The sequence below is a fragment of the Camelus bactrianus genome, chromosome 27, assembly GCF_048773025.1.
Source record: "Camelus bactrianus isolate YW-2024 breed Bactrian camel chromosome 27, ASM4877302v1, whole genome shotgun sequence".
NCBI lineage: Eukaryota > Metazoa > Chordata > Mammalia > Artiodactyla > Camelidae > Camelus > Camelus bactrianus.
Genome location: NC_133565.1, coordinates 29,992,294 through 30,012,595, shown reverse-complemented (window position 1 = coordinate 30,012,595; position 20,302 = coordinate 29,992,294). Strand labels below are relative to the sequence as shown.

The 20,302-nt window shown below is 51.2% G+C and overlaps 1 protein-coding gene across 6 annotated transcripts in view; it reads left to right on the top strand.

The window, feature by feature from the left end:
* The first annotated feature begins 4,696 nt into the window (after positions 1-4,696).
* Positions 4,697-20,302, top strand: part of MINAR1 (membrane integral NOTCH2 associated receptor 1) — a 32,863-nt gene continuing 17,257 nt past the window's right edge. For 5 of the 6 annotated variants that reach the window (XR_012502834.1, XR_012502833.1, XR_012502832.1 and 2 more), the window contains exon 1: positions 4,697-5,708. The gene's annotated coding sequence lies outside the window, so the exon portion shown is untranslated. The remainder of the gene's footprint in view (positions 5,709-20,302) is intronic. The other variant, XM_074354365.1, reaches the window with a different exon arrangement.

Sequence of the window (20,302 nt, the reverse complement as noted above, 5' to 3'; positions counted from 1 at the left end):
TGACATGCCAGACCTTAAAATGAAGGAGATTTGTATTGAATAATCTTTTCCTGAACACCTAAGTTGTTTGACAAATGTTTACTGCTCCCTAAACTGTTTCCGACACTGTTTTAGTGATCAGTGATCAGAATCCACAAAAATTCATCCTTTTGCTTTCCAAGTAACTTGGATGCTGCCAGATACTTGAGTGCTGTTGAAAAGAAATGGAAGAAAGCTCTAGTTACTTCTCTCGGGGACTCATGTTTCAATTTCCATCCTCTACCGTAAGCGATAACATCTATGGACTGGATAAACATCACTGTGTAATTATGGTCTAAAATAGAAGCAACCATAGTTTTTCTGCAACAATGTGTCTGATTATTGTCTCATCTGGACGATCAATAGGCAGTTAGGAGGCACTATGTCCCCCAGACAGCAATCCCCCAAAGTTATTGATTCCCTGCTCCCTTTTGTTCCAGGGCAGCTCATCTCCCGCCTCTCCTGCCTCACACAATGAAATGAAAGAACTCAAACCCGGGGCCAAACTCCTTCTCCCTTCCCACCACCTTCCTCCCTCATCTCTCCCGTGCAGCAGCTTCTCCTAGAAGCCTCACGCGCTGGGGGGGTAAATGCTGGTGGCTAGGATGGTGACCGGGGACTCTCCTCCACACATCCTGGGATCCTTTCAAGCTCTCCATGCACCAGGTGAGGAAACGAAGGCCCAGAGAGCACAGTGCCTCGCCCGGGGGGCCCAGCCAGAGAGCAGAGAGGTGGAGCCCAAGCTGCCTGCCTCCTTGATCAGCGCACCACCCAGCAGCCCCTGTGTTGTCCAGCACGGCCCTGAATCCCGTGGAGGAGAGAGAGCTGCGGGAAGTGCCCATTGCCTGGGGAGTTCAGCCCTGTTGTGGTTGGAAACTCTGAGCTGGATCTCACCCTGCTCTCCTGCCTGGGGTGTGAGAATTTCCCAGAGTGGAAAGCCAACCTCTCATTGCCAGTGGGACTCTGGTTTGCCAACGTCAGACCCTGATTCCGGTCTGCATGAGTAAGAAATGAATTTATTGGAAGGATCCTAGGAGTTGACCGAATCAGTGGGAAGGCCAGAGAATCAAGCTTGGAAAATGCACGGAGGGAAATGCGGGTGGGATGAAGCTGGAATCACAGTCAAGGGCCTGTTTAAGGCTCTGTGTTTCCCACGGCTGGACCCAGGCCATTACACCCAAGATGCAACTGCCACTAGGAGTGGCACCATTTCCAGACTGTCACATGATTCTTTTGCACCGTCACTGGCTTCAGATTCACAGCATCAGGCAAGAGCATTGGGTTGGCCAAGCTTTGGCCACATGCCCTATCTGCCAGGGTTCAGGAGGCAGATTCACGGGAGGAAGTTTCACGATGTCGACTTCCTCCAAAGTAAGAAGAGAATTCAGAATCTGGGCAGCCAAAAAAATGAACAAATGCCCTTTGCACCTGCCAAACATACCACCGCAATAGGCTCTGCTTGGCAAAGGCCACGTGCAAAGCAGAAGAGTAGAACGCAAGGCTTCATGTTCAAATGGGGCAGGTCCAGCCTGGGCCTGATGGACCCACCTGGGTGTGCAGGGGCCCGTGGTCTCTGGTAGGAGTCAGGGAAGCTCCTGGGCAGCACGGGGGTGCTCTGAGCCCCCCCCCCCCGCCCCCCACAGCATTTCGGGAACTTTGAAATGAAGCACTGTGAGCATCAGGCTAAGACTCACAAGACCTCAGTAATAGTGTCAAATCCATCCTAATTCACAGCATATCTTTGAAGTTCACAGCCCCTTCTGGGTCTCATGCAGGTGACAGCTCAGCCTTTCAGCCCAGAGGAGGGGACAATCTCCCTGTGCATCAGTCCCTTGTTCACTGGTGCAATCAAGCTTTTGCCTGGATGCCCAAGACGCAGGTCTTCCTCTCTCATCCCTCCCCACTTCTCCCTCCTTCCTCCCCTCCCCCTTTCTGTCTGTCTGTCTCTCTCTTCCTGTCTCTCATCTTTTTCTTTTGCCTGCCATCTTAAAAGCCACAGACCTCTGCTGAGTGCCTGTGATGAGGCTCAGACTTGTCACTTATTCAATCTTCCCAACGACCCTATGAAGGCTCCTATTTTCCTTCTGGAGATGATGAAACAGAAGCTCAGAAAAGGTTAAGAAACTGTGTCAAGCCAGCAGGTGATCTGGAGACCGAATCTTTGTCTAATGATACCACATCCAGGGCCCTTTCTTAATGCTTCAGTATATCTACAGTGTACCCAGAGGAGATCTAATTATGAAGGACCAAAAGGTATTAATGTGTGAGTGCTCACAGCCTCCCCCTACCTGTATCACTAAAGAGAATTCTGATTTTGACCCTGGCTTTTCCCTTCCCCCTTCCAGGGGGAGGAGAGGGAATCTGTAGATCTGCATAATGAAGTAGAGTGGGGGAGGGCAGGGAGGGGGACAGAAAGACGTGTGTGCTGTGTATTGGCGAGAAAAGACTCTGGAACAGCTGAGGTGGGAAGGAATTACAGAAGCCAGGGAGCCAAAGATGTTAGTCCCTGAGAAGGTCAACTAAAGGATTTGATTAACGATAAATTTCTTTTGGCTGCTGGACTATATTTCACTAAATAGGACACTTTAATGAGACTTGATCGCCTGGATCCCCATTGAATTACTAGAGTTTCATAATCAAGCTCAGATTCTGCATGATGAAAACATGTTTATCAGCTCAAATATTAAATTTAAGTAAAATCCAACATGTCAAGTGTTAAAGGACTGAAAATAAGCTAAGGAACATGGCGTCTTCACAAAGCACTTTACAGGTGTCTACACTCAGATCTTCAGATTCCGAACTCAGTGCTGTTTCTCTTACACCGGGTTGGACTTTCACATCCTTACCAATGATATGATGAAGTGGGCCGTGAGGCTCTGGGAGAGACCCCACAAGAAACGGGGAAAAGGAGAGGCTGGATGGTTTCTGGGTGCTGATTCCACTTCTGTTTTTGTGGTCTGGTGCCCAGGTCCCCAGTTCATCCTCTGTGTTCTTCTGTTCTCCAGACCAAAAAATTAAAAAAAAAAAATCTTATCTTGGGAGTAGAGTGTCATAAATTTGTATCATTTCCCCCAACTTTCTGCTCTGGGTACACAGATAAATGGTAACTATGATTTGGTATCATTCTGGCAGAGTGGGTGATGTAGAGAAATGACCTTCACTCTTCCTCAGGAGAGCAAGATGGAGCAGGTCCAAGGATGTCCGCTGTGTGTGCAGGAAAGTAAAGGGAGTTGTGGAACTCCAGCCTCTTCCTGGAGAGGCTTGCCAAAGCAGGTAGCCAAACAGAAAGTGAGAGGAAGACCTCCCAAGACTTGAATGTGGGGGCTTTGGGGACAGGAGGGGAAATAGCAACCAGGTGAGTGCTTTGTAACTGTGAACACCGCTAGCCAACTTCTGGCTAGAATCCAGCGATGTTAGGGTCTGAGATGTATACTCTGCATGTTCATTTTATGCTGTTTTAAATTTTTTTAAAAAACATTGGTTTCCAAATGGTTTTTCAGAAAAAAATTAAATAAATCTCTAGCCTGCCTCAGCTGAACTAAAGAAGAAAAGCAAATTTGTGCCCATTCTGAGCTTTAGGAAGTTTTGAGTTTTCCTTCTAGTACTTAACGTCTGTGGTGGTATTTTGTAGAGAAATGGGAGAAAGAACAAGAAAAAGTAGAACTTAGAACAAGACGAAAGGCATTTGCTTAGGTTTCAAATAATTGCCCTTTGACCTCAGAGGGCAGTGAGGCCCCTGAGAGGCTCGGCATCACTCTAGCTGTCACTAGACTCCTTACCCTGACATCTGACACTCGTTATTTCTTGGGCTTATGCTTCTATTTGCCAAAAACAATTTTGGGACAAAAGACAGGGACAGTACCTTTTATGAATTTTAAATCCCTGGCACGAGGTAGAATGAACCAAACCAACTTTGCTCCCCTCCCATCTGATCCTTTCAAATCCTTTTGTCCTCTCCACGGAAGGCGTTTGAACTCGCCTCACAATAAGGTACTAATAGGGAAATGGATTTTAAAACTCTGGCACAGAGGAGCTCTGAGAAAATCAAGTAAACACTTGTCACCCCGATCAGGCATTATTTAAAATATCCATCTATTAGCAGGTTCACTTTTAGAGCGCTGCCGCCAGCCACATCCAGGCAGCGGGTGGAGGGGGGCTGAGACAGACCTGCTCCCCTCCCCCGCCCCCATCCCGGGGCTGGTGCTCAGACCACAGGTAGCAAAGGCCGGAGCTGGCATCCTGCCTGCGCTCCGGGAAAAGCCACCGACCACAGCCCTGGGAGAGGGTTCTGTCCCCGCCGAGGTACGCTCCTCCGCAATTCTGTCCTGCAACTCGCTGGGAGCTTTGCTATCCTTCTGCAATGGGATCCCTTGGGTCTGGAACTACATTTTTTTTTTTCTTTTTGCGCTCTTTTTGACAAGGGGCCCCAAAGGGCTGTTAATGGGAGCCTCCCCAGCCGCAGGGACAAGATCTGTATAGCTGGTGGCACCAGAGGCTGCCGCTGCGTTTCAGCCCCACTGCAGCGCCCTGGGTGACTTCGGGAAGGCCTCCAGCTCAGATGGATGTATCCAATTTGACTTTTGGGAACTTACTTCAGTTTCATTGGGCTTGGGGTGTGTGTGTGTGTGTGTGTGTGTGTGTGTGTGTGTGTGTGTGTGTATTTGTGTGTACTTGTGCATGTTTGCGGGGCGGTGGTCACGTGATTGCCAGTCGCTCCAATCTGGGTACCGACTAAACCCAGACCAGCCAAGAGGGAAAATCAATGAGCGAAGTGACCATTCTGCCCTGGCTTTGCGAAGGACTGCGGAGTCGTAGGCCAGGGGAGGGCGAGCCGAGTGTACCCAGGGAGAGGCGAGGACACCGTTCGCCCCTGCACGGCCACTGGGGGCCGCAGTCACCTTCAGTAGGGGCGCCGGGAGACGCGAACCCGGCCGGCGGCTCTGGCCGCCGGGCTCCCTCCAGCGCGCAGCCTCTGCTGGCTCTCCCCGCAGCGCTGCAGCCGCGACCCGGGACCGAGAGGACGTCGCTTCCCCCGAGCTCTGGCGGCGCCCGCATTCCGCTCTCCGCGGCTGCAGCTTCCAGCCCGACACCCCCTCGGCGCGTCCGCCGCGCCCCTCCCGGGCCCGCCCCCTCCGTCCCCCGGGTGCGCGCCGTCACTGCCCGTGCGCCCTGCCTGCCGGCCCTGCGCGCCCCGGGCGGGCGACGATGGGGAAGCTGAGCCCAGCTGTCTGCCGCCGACTTCCCGGCCCGCGCTGCTCACTGCTCGCAAGCCTGTGACGCGGCGGCGCCGGCCGAGACACAAAGACCGCGGCTGGGACCGCCCAGGGACTGAGGCCGCGTCCCGGGGCCGCTGCGAGCCCGAGCGCCATGCGAGCCTGTGCCCGCTGCCCGCTGCCCGGGAGGAGCCCGGGCGCCCGCCTCCGCCGCTGTGCGCCGGCCTCAGCCCTGGCTGCAGCCCGGTGGGCACCGCGCAGGTGAGGGCAGAGCCCGACCCCGGGCGGCGGAGGCCACAGCCGCCCCAGCCCCCGGGGTGCAGCCGCGGGCGCGGACGCCGGGCTGCCCTGGAGGCGGAGACCGGCGGGCTCCGGAGCCCTCCCGAGGCGCGGCGTTGGAGGCCGTGCGGACCGCGGCCGGAAAGAAGCGGGAGACCGGCGGGGCGGCGTGAGCCCGGCGCCGGGGGAGCCTCGGAGGTAACTTCGGAGAGCCCGGGACGCGAGGGGGGCGGGAGCGCACGTGTGCGTGTGTGGGGGGTGCGAGGTCGGTTCGCCCTGTGCCCGCGGCTCGCCGCACGCGCGCGCGGGGTGTTAAGTCCGGGGCTGCGGGCGCCCCTCCCTGCCGCCCCTCGGCCCCGGAACACTGCGGGCCGCCGGGGTGCGGGGGGCCGGGCCGCCGCGCTCTGGGCTGTGATGGAAAAGGTGTGTGTGCTTGACCAAACCTGGTGGAGAGATCAGGGATTCGGGAAGTAAATCAACGGGAAAGGACCGTGCGGTTTGGGGCAAGTTTTCACGGCTGAAAATTCCCTTGTAGAAGACGGTATTTTGAGAGTTAAAATATGCGAGCTATGTGTGCAAAGAGCCTGACACACCGGAGGCGCAAAGTAAGACAGAAAGCTGGACAAACCCCAGCTGGGCCGACTAGGGCATCCAGTTCTTAAATTGAGATTTCCAGTCACGTTGACGTGGAATGGGATCGCTGTTCTTCCCGAGGAGAGAAGGATGTTCAACTTCACCTGCCAGAAAACGCAGAAGCCAGGCCTGGAGGGCGGGGAGCGGGCACTCACACACTGCCTAGCTCGTGCATACGCAGCATTCCCTACCCGTTCCACCCTCGTGAGGCGAGTATTCCTCGGGGCTACCACATCCAGCCGAAGTGATCGTTTGTCTGCTCCCGGGGGCGCCAGGAGCTTCCCGCGGCGTCTGAGCAGCTTAACTGTAACGGCGCTCAATCCAGCATTGTTTTGCTGGAAGATTGTAGCCGCGTGAAACTGTGGTGAACACAGTGGAAGGTGGTTGGTTTCAGGCACTCTTTTCAGTGGGAATTAGGTATCGTTTGGCGAAGACCTAAGGTGGGGGATACTGACTCTCTGCGATAAACAATAGCGGTCTATCCGAGAGGCTTCAAACCCATTTCTCTTGTGGATGGGGCAGCTTAATTGGGAGATGCAGAGCCCGTGCTGCCGCCCTCATGGCGGGGCTGGCAGTGGTTTTATGCACGGTGTGAAGAGTTGCCAGGAGGACTTTGGCAGCAGCTTGTAGGGCCGGCCATGCACCCCCTTCTCCAGCAAACGAGCTAAGGTTGCCACCTAGCCTAGTTGCAGCCCATGGGTAAATGACCCTTCCTTCCCATTTCTGTGGCCAGAAGCATCTCTGGAGTCTTCTCTGCAGGTAGAAGCCAGCAGACTGCTGTGGCCACAGGATGGGATGAGACCCTCGTTGCGCTATTTTGAGGACAGTTGAAAGAAGAGAAGGAGGTTAAAGGGCTGGGGCTCCTCATGTGCAGGGAGGGTGCCCCTTTCTGGGCTTTCTTCCTGTGTGTCAGAGGGAGGTAGGGCAGGAAGCGGGAGGGGCAGTCTGCAGAGAGAATGCATTTAGAGATTTTCTTAGGTTACAGGAGTCTGGAAGGAAAGCCTTAAATGGCTGGTAAATAAAGTCTGAGTTTTACTGTGCATGTCTGAGAGATTTGTATAAATCTGAGACTGTGTGCAAATACATGTCAATTGCCAGGGAAGTGATATCAACAATTTGTTTGCATTTCCGATGAGTTTGGTGAGGAAGTGCTGTATAGCACTTAATACTTGGAAGGCAGACAAAGGCCTTTTTGTTTGGATGTGTTCTTTCTGAATTTTACATATGTAATGTTCTTTTTCTTTTCCCCTCTGGCCAAGGCTAGAAGCAAAACTGACGTGACTTTCCAGCTCCTAAAAGCCTTCGTATCTGTTACTCTCTGATATTCCCTCCGAAACATGGAGGAAACATGCTCCGGTGGGGTTGAGATGTCTGTCCTGTCTCTGTCTATGGCACACAGCAGTGGTCTGGGGCCTTTCTTACTCAGGACTTCCCAAAACAAGCCCTTTCTCAAATCTTGACAAATGTGAAGCAGAAACCCGTGTTGCAGCTGTGGCTTTGTGCCCACTGGGCAGGGATTTGAGGACCAGGAGAAGGAGGAGGAAGGCCCTGCTCTCTACTCCTGCCAAGTGATGATGTGTGTTCTCAAACTGGCTGGGAAAGGTTCCAGACTCCTCTGTGGCTGTGTTGCTAAAGCCCACTGATTGGCTTTTCCCACTGACATTTGGAGCTTACCTGTGGACTTGGTGTAAATTGGAAAAAAAAAAAAAAGAAAAAGAAAAAGAGGGGTATGGAATTTAGAGACAGGTAGAAGCAGTTGGTGGCTTCTAACTCATAACACGACTTTAGTAAGTTACCTAACTTTCCTGCGTGTTTGTATAAAATGAGAGAGCATCAGACTAGGTCATTCATTCCCTCACCCCACCCCAACCGTCTCTAAGAGTAGAACACTTTAAGTTTAATCTTACAGAAAAGTTTTAAATATATGAAACAGATTAGAGGTGAGGGAGGGACATGGCAGCCTGTTCACTCCCAAGGTAATTTCTGAAGCACTGGTTTGGAACCCCTTAGGGCTCCCAGGACACAGTTTGAGAATCCCTGAAAGGCTTCTCTCTAGAATGTGGCATGTTCCCCCTTTGAGAGTTTGAAATGAAACACTGTGGTGGCCTAGTTCTGTGTTATAAAGGTGTCACACACTGGCCACCTTTCACTGGCACCCAGTCCTCCTTGAGGGCAAGCTGGCCCCACACAGTGTGGGCTCCAGGAAGACCATGACCTCTTGAAGAGCCCTAAATTGCCTGGATCTAGCAAGCACCCGGCAGGTCAGTAGGTACTTGGTAAATGCTGGCCGAGTGGATGAGGACTGGGGGGAGTCAAGTGATTTTGACTGAACAGGGGCTGAGGGCTAGAAGCACCGCAGTGTACATTCTAGGAGGTGCACTTTTGTTTGTTGCTGTATCTCCAGTGCCTAGAACACTGGCACAGGCAGATTTGGGCTCATTACAAGAAAAACCTTTAAACTAGTTAAAGTTGTTACCTGGAAACTGACGGCTCCGAGAGGTAATCAGCAACACGTGTATGGTGGCTATTCGTACCGTGCATGAAGGTGCTGACTCTCTCCCCTGGGAACATGGAGGCGTTTCCGTGGTCACTCGGAGTGAGTTGTGGCCTTGTGCCTTGCTCGGCCGGGAGCTTTCAGAGTTAGCAGGTGCCTCACTTTTTCGTTCTCCCCTTTCCTCTGCTCCAAGATAGTCAAAGTGCCAGAAGGCGGCTGCTCCCTCAGCCTGGGTCCTGGACCTACAGCGGTGTGGAGCACAGCCCCTCGCAGACTCACATCGGTCACGCCCATGGATAAGAAACCGTGGGTACTTTAAGCTGCTGCAATCTGGGGGCTGCTCGCTGCAGCATAACCTAGCCTATCCTGATGGATGCCACATGTAAAGAGCTTCCGATGATGCTGACTTGGGATCAGAACAGCTCAGGAGGGCAGAGTTCTCCAGGAAGGCCAGAGGTTGCCAAGACAGTGCTTTGTGGGGATTAGGCCCTGGGTGTGAGCCCCACGTGGACAGTTCGTTTGTAACATGCCCAGGCCAGGCTCTCAGAGACAGACTCGTGATAACCAAAGCCCTGATGCGTATAAGACATAAAGTGCTGGTTTAGTAGTTTAGTGGGAAGAAAAGGAGCCTGATAAACGTGTTCACTGAGCAGGGACAAACGCCCACTAGAAGCCAGGTAATAAAAAGAAGCTGCTTCGTGAGCTTGGAATTCAATGTAGGGGAGTCGGTGGAGTGAGCTGGCCGTGACACGCCGAGTCCCCCTCTTTCTCCAAGGTCGAGAACCGCCTGCCGAGTGCACTCTGTACTCACCCGCACACATCAGTGAATACCATCTTAAGTGCATGACTTGTACACGATTACGGTCTGACTTTCTGGTGCTCGGTGATCGCATGCGAGCTTCTGTGGCGGCCTCTTCTACCGGCCTGGCCCGCGAGAGCCGCGGGCTGCGGAAGCTCCGGCCGGTGAGCCCCCACCGGCCCCTCCGCCTCCAGTGTCTTCCTCAGCGAGCCTTCCATCCGCTGTGCGCCTCCTCCCTGCCTTTCCCTTCGTGTCCCGCTGAGCAGTTTTGACTTCCCGTGGCTGATGAGCTGTGATAACCACATTGCAGGCGCTGTGGTAACAGTGGGTTTTGGAGAAAGAAAACCTTTATGCAGCATGCTGAACATGCAAATTTTATAGTTACTTTAGGAGACTTCAAGTAAATGGCTGAGATAACAACCCCCCAAAATCAACAGGCCAGAAGGGATTGATAGCAGTCCCGTGGGTACGAAGGGCTTTAGAACGTCATGGCAGCTGGGAGGACTGGCCACAGTTGTGGGAAGGCCAACCCAGAGAGACAAGGAGTGGGGGCCTGTTTCCGGAGTTGAAGGTGAAGAAAAAGGAAAGTCATTTGGCCTTGTGGGTACAGGACCGGGAACAGGTAGTGAGGGGGTGGGGGTGGGGTGGACGGGGGTGAATAGTGAGGGGGGTGGGTGTGGGTGTGATAGTGGGTGGGGGTGGGTGAGGGGTCATAGTGGGTGGGAGTGGGTGGGGGTGAGTAGTAGGGGGTGGGGTGATAGTAGGTGGGGCCGGGTGGGGGTGGGGAGTGAGGGAGAGTGGGGAGTGAGTGGGTGGTGGTGGGGTGGCAGCTGGTGGGGTGGATGAGAGTGGTGGTGGGTGGTGGGCGGTGAGTCCAGTGGGTAATTGGCTGTGGGTCCTCCCTCCTGTCCCACTGCCATGGCGCACTCCCTGCGCTGTGTCCTAGCAGACCTCTCCCACTGAACCGTGAGCCCCTGGAGGAGTGGGCCAGTGTCTAGGTCCTCATCTCGCCCCGGTGACTGGCACAGAGCTCTGGCACAGGTGGGGCAGTGAGACACGCCGTGGCATGCAGTGGGGAGTGTACCCTGCACTGGGTGATTCAGAGGGCCCTCTGCGGGGACAGGGGTGGCCTGGCTCTGTAGCTGCTGCAGGAGGAAAAAGATTTAATGATTCAGTCCCCCATAACCTCCGTCTGAGTCAACACTACAGTGTGGCCACCAGAAAGATCCTTAGCTGAAAGATGGTGTCCAGAATGAGGGAGGAGACTTCTGTTATTGCCTGCACTTCAGTATAAGGAGGCTTAACTCATGAGCCACTTGGAAATTATTTAAAGCATCACGGATCATCAACACCAAGATATATCTCGTCTAGAATTCCCAAGCAGCGGTCAGGGCACTGACCGTACCACAGCCTCTTGGGGATCTTTATAAATGCAGACTTCCATGCCTCGCCTCAGATCTGCTGAGTCGGAATCGTTGGGCACGAGGCCTGAGCCCCGGTTTATTCCCCACGTCTCCAAGTGCTGTTTGGAGTTGCCTGAGGAAGGGGAGGGTCCGAGTCAGAGACCACATCCCCATCAAAAGGAAGGATTCGAGGAGTTTCGGCCAGATCCTGGGGTGAATGGTTGGAGGACGTGGGATGGACCAGTCCCCAGGGACAGGGTAGGACCAGTGGGAAAGTGGAAGAGGCTGCCACGGGGATTGTGACTGTTCCCATGTCACGATCATGCCCATGGGCATGGGTCAGGGTTATCCTGAGCTCTGAGAATGGGGAGAGGGACATGACAGTGCGGCCTTCCATATTTTCTGGATTTTAAGATGTATTTCAGGAGTACAGTACAGGAACGTCCTTCTTAACATCATCAGTTATCATTACCCTTAGCTGCCAGTCGGCAGAGGGTTCTAACTGATCGGCTGGGCAAAGCAGATCTTATTTTATCGACTAGAGCCAAGCATTTGCCTTTTGAGAAGGAGCGGAGACCCTCCAGTTCCGTCTACCTGAAACATGCGCAAGCGGAGGACCAGCCTTCCTCCCCTCCCCGTGTGCCCTGGTGGCCAGGGATTCAGGCCCTCCAGTAAAGCGCGCTGTGGCAGGCAGAATAACACCCCCAAAGATGCCCGCGTCCTCATCCCCAGAACTTGTGAGTACGTTACCTTCCATGGCAAAAGAGACTGCAGATGTGATTATGATCTTGAGATGGAGGGATTATGCTGCACTATCTGGGGGCCCAAAGTAATCACAAGATTCTATAAAGGGAAACAGGAGGCAGAAGAGTCAGCAGAGGAGACGTGACCACCGGAGCAGGGCTCAGAATGAGGTAATTTCTGGCTTTGAGGATGGAGGAAGGGGCCGTGAGTCAGGGAAGGCGGGCAGCCTCCTGGAGCTGGAAAATGCGAGGAAACAGGTTCTCCCCTGGAGCCTCTGGAAGGAATGCGGCCCTGCCAATACCTTGATTTAAAAAACCCATTTGGACTTCTGACCTCTAGAACTTTAAGGTGATAAATCTGTGTGGCTTTAAGCCGCTGTGTTTATGATAACTTGTTACAGCAGCCATAGCAAACGAATACAGCACAAGCTCTGAGATGGTCAGTATTTGCCACCTAAGTGTGGGGCTTTGCAGAACCAGAGGCAGGACTCTGACTTATTCTGACGGCAGTGACATTCTGGGGCTCTGATCAGACCTTCACCTTGGTCAGTGTCTCTTGAGTCCTGAAACTCTACCCTCTCTAAAAATGAACCCACGGATCCCAGAGGTTCCATAGACCTCAGTTTTGGAAACATGATAATAAAAATTCAACACTGTCCCCAAAGTGTGAACAGTCACTGAGACTACATAGCCGTGCCCAGTTATAAGGTGGCCCACACTCGGGATCTAGAATATACATTTACATTTATTACTGAAATGAAAACAAACAGTTAAACGAAAACAAACAAACACGGAAAAATGGCATACCATTTTTTCCAAGTGGCATATAAAGGAAAATATATGCAAGCAGGGTTGGGAAAACTTTTCTAAATGAGAAATGAACCAGAGGTTCTTATACTGTTAGGAAGTATTTTGACTTTCAAAAAATGGTATCTGACTGTACCTCTCCATCCCAAAAGTCATCATCTGGTCCAGGGCTTCACCTTTTGCTGAGAGGTCAAAGGTCAGGAGGGAGACTGACACAGGGATGAGCTTAGGTGGAAAGAGCAGAAGTAGAGGGAGCTCCTAGCGCTCATTATTATTTCACTCTAAAATGGAACATGAGCAATACCTGAGCATTGGGAAGCTATTTTTGGAGATATTTTGATAAATAATAGAGTCATGTTGTAACTAAATATTGTATCAGAGACAATACACTAATAAATAGTGTTTATTTGCACATCATATTGTACCAAGTGCCTTCATGGCCAGCCAAACATGCCAGTCATGCTTCAGCCGCAGGGCCTTTGCACTTGCTGTCCATTCTGCTTGCGATGCTTGCCTTCCTCCTTATGAAAGGTAGGTAGGCACATGGTTTGCTCAGTTACCTGTGTGAGGACTTCATTCAAATATAATCTTTCCCCTGAGGACTTCTCTGAACATCTTATTTAAAATTGCAACCCCCACCTCTGGCCCCGTACTTTCTAACCCCTCCTCTATTTTTCTCCACAGCACTTTCCACTGTCTGATCCGTAGTACATTTTACTTGTCTATTTTGCTTAGTATCTGTCTCCTCACCTAAAACATAAGCACATGAGGGTAGTTTTTTTGGTCTGCTTTAACATCCTTCTGTATTTCCAGTAGCTAAAACGTGCCTGACACAAACCAGTTACAAAATAAATATATTGTGAATGAAAATGCGAGTGTCTCATTTGACCCTGTTAGTAATTTTTTTTCCAGATGAGAAAACCGAAGATCAGAAATGATAACTTCCTTCCACAAGTTTTCGTTGCCCGGATTTGCCTGCGAATCCTTTCTTCTTTATTTTTTATTAGAAAATCACATATTCTGAACATTTAAGTAATACAGAAACAAAGGAAAGGGAAAAGCACTGAAGGACAATTTTTAACCTTGTGGTGTATAGGATGTGCGTGCATATAGACAACTTTACATCATATTGCAACACGCCATTTAGAAGCACACTTTTTCACTTAAGAATACGTCATTAAAAATTAAACATGTCAGTAAGTGTATTTCTGCAACATGGCTTATTAATGGCTGCATGATATTTCATCATATTGATGTACTATAATTTTATATAACCGATTATTAGACACAAAAGATATTGCTGATTTTTTTCTTATTATAAGCAACATTAAAGAGAATGTATTTGAGCACTTTTTTTTTTACATAGATCTGATTCTTTCCTTTAGATAAATACTTAGAAGTGTGGATTTGTTTTATTTAAAGGACATGCATATTTTCACATTTTATGCAGATGACTTCCTGTGACAGTCACACAGGTTTCTCCCTCTCCTGCGGTGCCTGGGAGAGCCTGCTTTCCCACATTCTCCCCAGCAGTGTCATGAGCCTCCTCCTTAACCAACACCAGTGCAGCTGTCGAGTGGAAGAGCCTGGATTTAACTTGGGCAGTTTAGCTCCAGAGTTTGTGATCTTTAACTATCATGCCATCCTGTCTGTAACAAATACAAACTATGTTCTGATTTGATTTTGACTGATGGTGTATCTTATTCTAGCCTCATACTTTCAACCTTTCTGTGGCAACTTAGGTATATCTGTTACAGGGAGCATTTGGCTGCAATATTTTTAAAAATTTAAAAAGCTGGAGAGCTCTATCTTCCAGTTCACTAATTTCCTCTTCATTTATGTCTAATATGTTACTTGACCTGTCCATTATGATTCTTGTTTCAATGACTATTTTTAATTTCTAGTAGTACTGTTTAGTGCTTTATCAGATGTATTTGTTTTTTTTTTAATATTTTCTTTAATTTGGATTTCCAACATTTCTAAATACCTTTACTTATTTAAAATATACTTACAGCTTTTTTAAGATTGCTGTCCTGTTCTGTGGTGCTCTTGAAGTTTTAATCCCCCTGATTATTTTGTGCCTGCTGACTTTTGCTCACCGTTGAGTATTTCTTCTTGTGTGTTGTAATTTTTAAAAATAGTAGTCAACATTAGTGTGGCTTCTTTTCTCTGTGGGGCACCCTTCATTGTCCAGAGCAGTTTTGCACTTGTTTTGCTTGTATCCAGGGATATAGTCAACCTGACCCTACTTGCACAGTAATTTCTTAGCTCAAGAGTTCTTGAACCATCTCGCAATATGCATTTGGGCCCTGAAGTATTTAAGGTATGGGCCCTGTTTTACATTCCAAAGGGTGACTTTTTACTTCCTTTACCTGGAGTCCAGGGAGAGGCTGCCAAGTTTCCTTGCTTCCTATGAGCAGATTTTTTGTCTACGTCATGCTTTCACTTAAAGGTAGAGAACAGTCTTTTGAGGCTCCCACCTTTGCGCAGACATCTCTCCCACCACCATCCCGGAGGGCCTCTCCTGTTCTAACTTGGGGGAAAACCCCTGCCTCAGGTCCCCCAGCAGCTCCATCACCAGCTCCTCTGCTTGCCTGCATACTCTTCAGTCCTTTCTCTGCTCTTGGCATCTGGACACTTACCTCGCTCTCTTGCAAGCTTAGCCACACTCATTAAGAAAAAGAAATCACATTTCATCCAGCATTTTTAGGTGTTCAGAATGGGAGACTTGTCCCATTTTCTAAGCTGGCCTTCTCGCCAGATCTGGAAATGCGTCATGTCTTGTCTTCTTATTCAGGGGCTTTGCACTATGGTTGAGCTCTGTGGGGATGCGTCTTGGCGAACAGTAGCTTAGCCCCCTTCCCAACTCTGTGCTGCCCTCTTTAGCGGTTTTGTGGAGGAAAACTGCTGTGAGGAGAGAAAGGGGTCTCCTTTCAGTTGGAAATTTATTATCGGTGACACAAGGGATATAGAATTCCCAGCTGTGAATTTTAGATTTCTAGATGAATACCTTCCTTTTACAGTTTCATTGAATCCATAGCTTCACCGAATCAGAGTAGCATGTACCATCCTGAGGAAAAAAACCCAAATCCCAAACAAGAAGCCAGGCCAGTACCCAGGCTGGAATTACCCAAGTGCTGCAGAGACATTCTTTTCAGTGTGCTTTTCAGGAGTGAAGTGAGGACATAGTGCCCATATTCCATCTTGGCACATAATTTCAGCGTTGAAAAGATCGATATATTATTGCATCCGGGAAAGTTTTAATACGAACACTTTATAACCGAGTTTCGCTAATCCAGTTCAAGGTTTGTATCATTTGTTCTCATCAGATTTTGGAGTTGTTGGCAGAAGGGAAGATAAAACCTTTCAGGGAGTTGGTGGAAATGAAATTCAGGGAGCTTGTCTTCTGTCCAGAGATTCATGCAGCCATCCTGCAAGTTATGTCCCTAAATCCTGTCTCGTTCTGCTCTGTTTTGATCAACATCAGATGTCAGCACTTCAAGTAGTTAAAAATGCACAAGGTTAACGAAAAGGTGAACATTCGTTTTAGCCTCGTAGACTGGACAGCAACCTTTGTCATGGTTGGAACATGACAGGAGAAACTCACGCAGCGTCAAGAGGTATTAGGAGGAAAAAATCGGGCATCTGGTTCCTGCCCTCCTCAAAGCTACAGATTGCTGTGTGCTGGAAACAGCCTCGGATCTGGAGTTTGAAGAGCCTGGGGTTCTCCTGCAGGCTGCGTACATGCAGGAGGTGTTGCAGAGGGAAGGGAATGTGGATCCCAGCCCCCACCATCTGCAGACACAAGTCCAGGTGCCCGGCCCAGGTCCAGCGCCCTGCCTTCTCTGAATCCCCCTGCTTGCCCAGCCCCACCTCCCTCTCTCCATCCCGACCACACAGGCAGACCCCGCCCCTCTGCACCTTCCTGCCTCCTGCCCTCTGTTCCCTTCCTCCAGACCCTCCTCCTCTTCAGTTTTCCAGGCACTGCCGTCGTTGGCGCCTCCTCTGTGAAGCTGGCTGGGGTTCACCTCACTCTCCCTGTGTTCCCAGCCCCTTGTTTCTGCCTCTCAGCACCTGACAGTCAGGACTGGCATTTTTGCAGACACGTGTGAAACCAGGCGAGGTGTCAGGAGCCTGGATCCTGGGGCTGATTCTGCCGTGAACTCTCCGTGAGGCTTTGAACAGTTGTCCAGTTTGTAAAAGTGCAGGGCTTAGCCTGGGCGTTCACTGTGGTCCCATCCAGCCCTGACTCTGATGATTATTTTCTTCTCCGAGACGGTGGGCTCTGTGAGGGCGGCACCCTCATCCTTTGCAGCCATACCTTGCAGAGCATTATGTACATAGTAGTGCTTGGAAGGCTTGTGATTGGCCGAATGCCTGCAGAATCTTCGAGAAGGCAGACACACAGGGTGGGCGTCAGGTAGGTTGTGACGGGGGGCCAGTCTCGGCTTGGGGTAATGTGTGATAAGGGAGCTGAGAGGACATCCCTGTTATTCTGAGTGAGTCATTCCAACCTCTGGCCTTCCAACATCCTCATGGAATCAGTTTAGGGACCTTCTTCTTGTTTAAAAATGGGCTGAATATTGAACTCTGCAAAAACCTTACTTCCCTTCTGAGGAGATGTGTAACCCAGACAGAGACCGTAACTCATGGATTTAATGAGAGTCTCTGAAAGCATGCGACTGAGGACAGAGTTTTCTACAGCAGGAAACGAAAAGTCTTGAAAGACATCGAAAATGTGAAAAAGAGGCCAGATAGGCACAGGTGGGTCTTGGCTCTCTCTGTAGAATGGAACCATTTTTCAAAAAATGCTCTTGTGGTCCTCCTTTACCACCTGCAGGAGGCGCTGCGAGGCATAAACTGACTGCCACCCTCAGACTCCCCACTGCCACTGCTGTTCTGTGAGCGACAGCTGCCATTTGTTGAATGGTTGTCATTTGGGAGACACTTTAAGTGCTTCACATGAGCTTGCTAATTAAACCCATTGCTACAGGTGCAGAAACGGAGGCTGGTGACTGGAGGTGGCGTAGCTCGTGACGGGCGCGGCTGCCATCTGTGTGCTCTTCTCAGCTGTTAGGTCTCACTGTCTCCCACCAAAGCCAGCCCCTTGACTTTCTAAATGATGCTTCTCAGCCCCTCAGGCTGAGGACCCATGCTTCAGAAAGACCTGGGTGGCTTTAGAAGCCCCCGAGGCTCTGGACCCCTCCCAGGAATGCTGATTTAATTGGCCGGGGTGGGAGGGCTAGAGCTCAGCTTGACTGAAACCATCCCAGGCAAGTGGCTCCCGTGTGAGACACGCTGTAACCGCGGCGCAGGCAGACGCTGCTGAGCACAGCAAGGGAACAACTAATTCAGACTCTGCGGAGCAGTGAGAGGCTTGAGGGGAGAAGGGCTGTTTGGGGAGAGCCCTGGAAGGGGAGCAGGATTCCCAGGGTGTGGGCAGTGAGAGGGCATGGGGTGTTCCTGTGGGCAGAGCAGAGAGAGCCAGAGGGGATGTAGGTAGGGGATACCTGGGGGCCACTGGGGTCCCAATGAGGTCCTGATGGGTCTGAATTCCAGGTGCCCAGCTGCTCATGGGGGCCCAGGCTGGTCTCCCTGCCCCTGGGGGGCATGGCCAATACTCAGCAAGTAGCTCCCGAGGGGTAGGGGTAGTGGCCAAGCCACGCAGCTCCCGGTGCCCTGGTGGAGGGTCTCCTGCCTGGGAGGTGCCCCTGCGGAGGGTGCCCGCCCTCTCCAGGTCCCGCTTGAGGTTCCTGAGAAACTGGTCACCGCAGGCGATGCGCTGGGGGCTGGCCTCCCGAATGCTGGTGGGTGGCTATGTTGGCGCCTTGTCCTTTCCCAAAATAGGCATCAGATTGTGCTGGGAGCTTAAGAATGTTCCAACCCTGAGGGCGCGCCTAAGAGAGACGTGAGAGAGAGAGTGTGTGCACACCCACGTGAGTGTGTGTACTTGAGTGTGGGGGTGGGAGCGTGTGTACCTGGGTGAACTGTGGGAGCGCGGATGTGAGCTGAGAGTTGTGTGTGTGATTGTGGGTCTGCTGTGAGTTGTGTGTGTGAATCTATGTGTGTGTCTCTGCGTGTCTCTGTGAGTCTGTATCTGTGTATGAAGGTACCTTTGCGTGAATGTGCGCCCCTGCGTGTGACTGTGAGTGCACGAGTGTGTCTGTGTGTGTCCGTGTGAACACACACAGACACGTTCCATGCAGGGTCACTCAGTCCCTAGAGATTTTGGGCGGATATGCCTTCCTTGCTCTGTGCTCCCTGAAAAAAGAGCCTGGGCTTTGTCTGTAGCCGGATTTGGCTTCTTGCTCTCAGTGTCATTCCTCTGGCCTTACTGTCCTCTTGTCCCCTGCTTCAGTGGACGAGAGGTGGCGCCTCCCCCTCCAGGCTGTTGTGGACATTTCATATGAAGCCCAGTGCATAGCAGGTGGTCAGGCTGCAGCGCGTGTCCCACTCGGCTTGCCCCCGCCGGTTCCCTTCCATCACAAGGCGGTGATGCTTTACCTCCTTCTGGCACGAGACTGAGCCTGGTGCTCCGTCCCCAGCAACCCCAGCCCAGGGAGTAGTTTACTGGGGCCCCGAACTCAACATTGGACCTCAGGCAACTCATGTCACCTCTCCAGATGATACGTTTACATCCCCTTCCTGTTCTTCGGCTTCCCCATCTGTGAATCAAGAATGCACTTCCCACACCACCAAGTTGCCTATGTGGCCAAATGAGGTAGCCCTCCAGGGGCTGCGTGCTGCAAGCTGGGTCCTATGATGCTGTTACAGAGCTTCAAAATCTGCTTTTCCATTGGTCCCCGCTTTGCTCCTTATCCCCCTGGGGCTTTCACTGGCATATTGTTGAAAATCTGTATGGAGTTTCTCCATGGTGATTAATCGTCACATGCACACAAGCCAAGCACAAGTCTGCACTTGTACGGGGGGCGTGCACCTACCCGCCCCTTCCCTGGCCGCTCATAATCCCCTACATTTCAGTCTTGATAAAAAATGATTCAGGCTTAGCATATCACTTGTGTTTCCTTTATTCACTTCAGGAGACACTGGACCTTGGCTTTCCAAGTTCTTTTTTTGACCTGGGATGAATAAAATTTTAGCCATGCAAAGTAGAATAGAAAGTTGAGACAGCCGTGTGGGAAAGCGGGGTCTGGGGTTTGTGCGTGGCGAGGGCCTAGCACCGGGTCGGGCTGCAAGTCCCGGCTCTGATCCTCGTTGCTTCTAGTAGCTGCCTGGAGTCCTCCAAGCCTGTTTCCGCCTCTGTTGGAGAGTCACAGTAACAGCGAGAGAAGCCTCATGAGACTGTTATAAGAATTCAAGAAAAGGGTGCCTTGGAAAGGGCTTTGGAGCTGTAAATATGATGTGTGTGAGTTCCAGTTAGTCTTCCCTCAGTTTCCTTTGTTTGCCCTCCGCTCTGGTTTCTGTGCCTGTTTATCTCCTTGAAGATCAAGTGTGGCAGGTTGTCTCCACCTGTAATGAACCCATACATCCTGACACGCAACGCTTCCATCAGAGGGATTCGGTGGCTGGGGTGCAGCAGAGAGAGTTGTGTGGGGAGATGTGGGCGTCCCAGTGACTTGTTCTGGGCAGGAACAGAGTCTCTTAAGGCTTCATCCGAACCACTGGTCCCTGCATGTCTCTGCCGACATTCACGGAGAGAGCTCGCTAATGTGTGTAGATGCCCATTAGAAGCACTGCCCTCAGGATGGAGAAGCAACACATGGTCCAGAGCAGCTGAAATTTAGCCCAAAGAAAAGACACCGTTCCCCTAGAAAGTGGGCTGGCCATGTGTGAGCTGAGTCGTCTTTAAAATCAAAAAGTCAGGCAATCATCAAAATGCCTTGTCTAAGCAGGGAGTGACTGGGAGGGTAACGTGTGCAACTGGATGTTTCCTTGTAAATCTCAGAACCTGG